The sequence below is a fragment of the Mastomys coucha genome, unplaced genomic scaffold (assembly GCF_008632895.1).
Source record: "Mastomys coucha isolate ucsf_1 unplaced genomic scaffold, UCSF_Mcou_1 pScaffold16, whole genome shotgun sequence".
In the NCBI taxonomy this organism is placed as follows: Eukaryota; Metazoa; Chordata; class Mammalia; order Rodentia; family Muridae; genus Mastomys; species Mastomys coucha.
The window spans coordinates 96,157,211-96,163,691 of record NW_022196898.1 but is presented as its reverse complement, the minus strand read 5'-3'; the positions used below and the strand labels follow the sequence as shown (position 1 = coordinate 96,163,691).

The window sequence follows — 6,481 nt, the reverse complement described above, 5'->3', positions numbered from 1 at the left end:
TATGCCTGTCTATCAGGGGTGTTGTTCATCAGGTTAGGGAAGTTGTTAAGTCCATGGTGTCTGGGGACTCAGGAACAGCCACACCTCCCTCTATGCCCACAAGCTGTGAAGCTAAGAAGATACAAGTCTGTTCTACTCAGATTTTTCAGAGACTGGCTAAGAACTATCAAGCCGCAGAGGCCAGCCATCTCTGTTTTTAGGTTCACAAATTTAAATGTTAGTGTCTTCCAAAGTCATCCTCACAGAGGATCCTCACAAAGGCCCACTGTGGGGCCTTTAAGCCAACATGAACATGCTTAGTATGATTGTCAGTGCCAAGTTTTAGAGTTTCCATGTTTATATTCCATCAGAGGCATGTACAATGAATATCTCTCTGGCCTCCTTGCTTGGGCTTACCTTTTAAAATATTACAAGTAGTTATCAAAAATGACTGGTGAAGAGGACTTGGAGGGTAGAAGCCGGGATACAGGATGGAGAATGTTCAGAGAGTGAGACTCAGAGAGAGGGAGAGAGAGGACTTCAGAGTAGACTGTGGTCCCCCTGCTCCTCAGAGAGAGAGAGAAAGAGAGAGAGAGAGAGAGAGAGAGAGAGAGAGAGAGAGAGAGAGAGAGAGAGAGAGAGGACCTCAGAGGAGACTGCAGTCCCCTGCTCCTCCTCCTTGTCCTGTGCATTGAAACTCACCAATTTGTCGTGGCTCCGCTTTCAAGGAAGGAAGGGAGCTCTGGGCTTATTGAGCACCTATTATTTGAGAGACTCTGTGAACAGGCTGTTTCAATTCACCCATTCAGGCCATCCCATCATGCTGGCATGGGCACATACTGCACCACATCTAACCTTCGTGCAGAAAGCCCCTCCACTCCCTGCTCCTAGACAGTCCAGATAAGTCCTTCCCAAGGCTCTGTTCCCTTCTTTCCTTTGTCACCTTTCTTATGGACAGCGATGTCAAATCTGAAGCCCTGACCTTCAGAGCTGTGTGTAATCTGACCCTGTGCCACCAACCCTAGACATCCTCACCTAGCCATCTCCCACACCCCACCCCTCATCCACATGGTGAGCTGCCTATCTCATCCCAGGACTGCCTTTCCTGCAGCTTGTATGTCTAAGCTGCCTGCTTCCTTCTAGGGCTCTCTGACCTCTGTGCACCATGATCCCACCAGCAGTAAGTAGTCTCAAGGATTTTGCCCCACTGTAAGTATGCATTTCTGATTTAAGGTTTTACGTTCCATTAAATACAGTTCCCAATTGGGAAGTTCCTTAAGTTTCTTTTTCTGAGCAGCCCCAGCTCCTTACAGGAGCTCTTGACATGTATTATGCACACACGTGTTATGTACACATTACATATCTGAATGGACAAAATTCTCTTTTGGCAGGTAAACACTAGCTGTCCTAACTTAAACTATGTCAAGTACAGTTAAAATGTTAGTATATAAATATATAATATCTTTTAGAAAGCATTAATATACTGGCAAGGCAGTAAAATAAGTCAAAACTTTAGAGAAAAATATAGTCTCTCCAGAGACAGAATAATCCAAATGGACACAGAATGAATCTTGCAGCTTTCATCAAGGACTTGGACTGAATCTTGCAAGTGTGTATATGTGTGTGTGCCTGTATGTGTGATGTGTGTGTATATGCATTGTGGTGTGTGTCTGCGTGTGTGTATTTGTGATGTGCATGTATGCATGTGTGCATATGAGCATGCATGCCTCTGTGAGTATGTGTATGTGTGTTTGTATGTGTGTTTATGTGTGTATTTGTATGTGTGTGTTTGTGTGTATGTATTTGTGTGTGTGTGTGTGTATGGTGGTTTCTCAGGGTCTTGCTTTGTAGCTGAGGCTAGCCTGTAACTCACTGTGTAAGCCAAGAGGACTTGCATCAATCCTCTTTCACATGCTCGGCTGATAGGTTTGTGCAACCACCTCTTGTCCAAACCTAGAAAAATCCCATCCTAAGTCATCATAGTTGTCACTTTCCTCCTCCTCCTGCCCTTCCTCTTCCTCCTCTTCCTCCTCCTCTTCCTCCTCCTCCTCTTCCTCCTCCTCCTGCTCCTCTTTCTCCTCCTCCTCTTCCTCCTCCTCTTCTTCCTTCTCCTCCTCTTCCTCCTCCTCCTGCTCCTCTTTCTCCTCCTCCTCTTCCTCCTCCTCTTCTTCCTTCTCCTCTTCTTCCTCCTTCTCCTCCTCCTCTTCCTCCTCTTCCTGTTCCTTTTCCTCCTCCTCCTCCTCCTGCTCCTCCTCTTCCTCCTCCTCCTCCTCCTCTCCCTCCTCCTCCTGTTCCTCTTCCTCCTCCTGCTCCTCCTCTTCCTCCTCCTCCTGTTCTTCTTCCTCCTCCTCCTCCTCTTTCTCCTCCTCCTCCTCTCCCTCCTCCTCCTGTTCCTCTTCCTCCTCCTCCTCCTCCTCTTCCTCCTCCTCTTTCTCCTCCTACTCCTCCTCTCCCTCCTCCTCTTGTTCCTCTTCCTCCTCTTCCTCCTCTTCCTCTTTCTCCTCCTCCTCCTCCTCTTCCTCCTCCTCCTGTTCCTCTTCCTCCTCTTCCTCCTCCTCCTCTTTCTCCTCCTCCTGCTCCTCCTCTTCCTCCTCCTCCTGCTCCTCCTCTTTCTCCTCCTCCTCCTCCTCTTCCTCCTCCTCCTGCTCCTCCTCTTCCTCCTCCTCCTGCTCCTCCTGCTGCTTTTCTTCCTATCTCACTTTCTTCCATGGTGCAGAGGATCTAGCTTATGTCTTCACTGATACTAGCCAAGCATTCTCCCATTGAGCTACACTTTGAGACATGATCTTTAATGTGGCTTGTTAATTTCACTTTTACTATTGTGGTAAGGTGTCGGAAGACAATTTCTGGGGCCTTTTCTGAAACCTGACCTCAAATAAAATCTAAAACAATGTTTACTTCAAATGTATACTGGGATACTTGTACGCCTGCTAGTATTTTAAAGAATATTCTGCAGGACCTAGAGTGTAGTTGGGCAGTACAATGTTCATTTAGAATATCTTGGTCCTGAATTCTGTGTTCCCAGTATCACAAACTAAGCAAAGGCAATAAAACCCCACTGGTCAGTGACAGGACATGCTTGCATGAAACAAACAAACAAACAAACAAAATCAGTAGGAGTTTACACCCCCTAAATATGTGTTTCCAAACTAGTCACATTATCCAGGAGGCTAGCTTCCAATGTACACATTTTGTGTCCTATGCATGTCTGAATACTAAACTAACACTCATTGTCCTTTCTTTTTCTAAATCTATTCAGTAGAAAAAAAAAATGAGATCAAATTGGTTGTAGGATCTTTCTGGTGAGATGTGAACCAAAGCCTGTTCCCTTGGAGAGACCCTAAGAGAAACGATGTTATCTACATCTACCTTAGAGAAGTGATGAATTTACTGGGACTGTGTGGCGGAGCATGGGTGACACAAGGCTTACGGGAGCTTGGGTGACTGAAAGACAGCTGCATCATAGAGAGCATGCATTAGGACTCACAACAGCTGTCCTCTCCCTGCCCCTCGGTTATTTACTCCTTGCAGAGTTCTTCAGAGAGACCGGTTGATATGTTCCCTGAGAATCCATAGTAATAGAAGCCCCCTGTTACCATAGTAATAGAAGCCTCCGTTTCCCTCATGGAGGAAACATCTCCATCTGAAGAAAATAGCTGTGTAACAGTGCTGCATTTGAGAGGATACACTGTTGCGGGACACAAGGGAGGGAAAGTTAAGACCCCGGTAAGCAGTTCTCTTTCATGAGTCTCATGAATGCCAAACGACAAGGGTCCTGAGATTGCCTGGTCTCGCCTCAGTAAAGAAGGGAGCCATCTCCAAAAACATGTGCTAGTCATTGGGATGTGGAAAAGTAACTACAGTAACCTTCCAGGCCCCCTACGGAGTAAATGGAAAGAGCCACCCTGGTAAATATAAAGAATAAGAGGAAGAAAACACTCCGGTCCTTCTTCTACCATACCTGGTTCACTGTGAGATGAACAGAGACCCAGAGATGAATGGTGTTAAAGGTTTTGCACAACAATCTGCATTGAACTTCATGCTTAACCATAGTTAAATAATAAACTTTATCTAATTTATTTTACCACAATTTTAAAAAGCACTTTGGGCACTTTTAGTTCTTTAGCATAAAATAATCAATTATTTAGTTAAAATTAATTTTAATCCATTTATAAGTAATGTAAAATAGGCCCAGAGACCAAGTAAAAGTAGTTTTGCTCATAAGGTGGACCGTTGGTTTCTAGGAGAAGTGAGGAACATGAAAGAGAATCTAATAACACCATAAAAGCACTGTGACTTTCTGTAGAGGTCGACAGAGTGTAACGTGACAGGCAAAAACAACCAAAAACTCATGAGCATTCAAAACTGAAATATGGTGCTCACTTCTGTAACACCTATACAAAACTGAGATACGAAAAATAGGATTTCTTTTAGCTTTAAATTAAATGTTTAGATAAAGAAATCTGCATATAGAAACACCATTTGAAAATAAATAGTTTTTTGTGCAAACATAATTAGATTACAGAATATATAAAGCTATACATAGAAATGATAAAAAAAACTAAAATCAGAACCTTATAATAAAAATGTTAAAATACAGTTATTATTATTATGCTCACATAAGTATGACCATGAAGATCTGGTTATTTTATAAAAAACTGATTCTAGCATCATAGCAAGATGGCTAAGATTTCTGAGTTATTCTTTTTACTAAGCTTGTCAATAGCAACTCTACTTTGCTCATAGAGAGAATTAGACTGGCAAGACTACACAGCAAGCCCCTAAAAGGCTGGCGATTGTATAATCTCAGGTAAGATTATTTTGAACGCTGTGGAAGTAGGCTTAGTAGAGTTTCAAAAGGAACTAACTGGGTTCAGTTTTGTCCAGGAACAAAAACAGGAAGTAGATATTGCAGGATGATTTACATTACGCTGGAGGTGTTTTGGTAAGATACCAATTTTGCAGTGGGTTATGAAAGGTGGTTTGAAAATCTTTCTGTGTTCTATTTAAAACAGAAGAGATTTTTCTTCTATCTCAGGTGGTTCTGTTTTAGGGTGGGAGATCTGCTCCAAACCCTTCTCGAGGACCCCTTCAGAGCTGAGGTCCCAAGCCCAGACTTTATATAAGCCAGCTTTCCCAAAGCATGTTTTAAATAGATTGAACTTTTTGATAAAACTGGCTTTTCTGCACTCAGCTGTCATAGTCTTCTAATGTGCTTGGAGTCCGCTTCCACACAGCACTTGACTTGTTATGAGATCAAGTGAACGGGGCAAGTTATTTGCTTCACTAGGAGAACTTTCTCTGAGGTCTGTGAAAGGTGGTGTTCTCTGCTTTATAGGGAACAAATGAGATGAGGTAACATGTGAACTGCATAAGACAGAGAGGCTAGAGGACACACCACAGCCAGTCATGCCTTCCACGGACGCAACATATACATGCACACACACACACACACACGTACACACACACACACACACACATGTTATGCACACACACATACACGTTATGCACACACACATGTTATATACACACACACACACACACACACACACACACACACCTTAAATATTTATGAAGAGGTTCAAGTTTCAAAGATGTCCCTACTGTCGTGCTGCAAATAATGAAGACAGCACCAACGCTCTTACAGAGAATTCTGACTTTGCTGCACAATTGAACCTTTAGGAAAAACTTTGCAGGCTGGGAAATTGACTCAATGAGTTCAGTACGTACCGCATAATTGTAAAGTTCAGGTTGGGAAGAGCCTCTTTAAGGTTGTGGCAGCATGTATGTATAACTCCACCACCAGAGATGGGGGACAGTCAGAGCCAGAAGCTTGGTGCCCAGTGAGGGACACTGGCTCAAAAATAAGGTAGAAACACTTGGCTTGATGTCTCACCTCCACACGGGCATACACATGTGTATGTGTACATGCAAACTCACATGTACACATGCATACAAACATGGATACCACACATCAATGCACGTGTGTGACACACACACACACATGCACACATAATGTTTTGAAAAAGGAACTATTATTCCCAATTTCTAAGAATCCTCACTATGGCGAAGGGTAGCTAAGAAGTGAGGAGCTGCAGAGGGACTGAGGTATCATGGAGGAGCTGGACAGCTTAGGGACCATTAAGACAAGTTTTTAAAAAGAGTGTGGTTGATGCTTGCACCTATGTTTCCTGACTTCTTTGGATACAGAAATTGTGGTACATCTACACAATGGAGTACTACTTAGCTATTAAAAACAATGAATTTGTGAATTTCTTAGGGAAATGGATGGATTTTGGAGAATATCATCCTGAGTGAGGTAACCCAATCGCAAAAGAACACACATGGTATGCACTCTCTGACAAGTGGTTATTACCCTAGAAGTTCGGAATACACAGAAGAACAACCCACAAACCACAAGAAACTCAAGAAGGAGGAAGACCAAAATGTGGACAGTTCATTCCTTCTTAAAAGGGGGAACAAAATACCCATGGAAGGAGTT

The 6,481-nt window shown here is 43.2% G+C and overlaps 1 long non-coding RNA gene across 1 annotated transcript in view; it reads left to right on the top strand.

Annotated features, from left to right (window-relative positions):
* The first annotated feature begins 3,583 nt into the window (after positions 1-3,583).
* LOC116094392 overlaps positions 3,584-6,481 on the top strand; it is an 8,359-nt gene continuing 5,461 nt past the window's right edge. The window contains exon 1 of the long non-coding RNA XR_004120080.1: positions 3,584-3,705. This is a non-coding gene — a long non-coding RNA (uncharacterized LOC116094392). The remainder of the gene's footprint in view (positions 3,706-6,481) is intronic.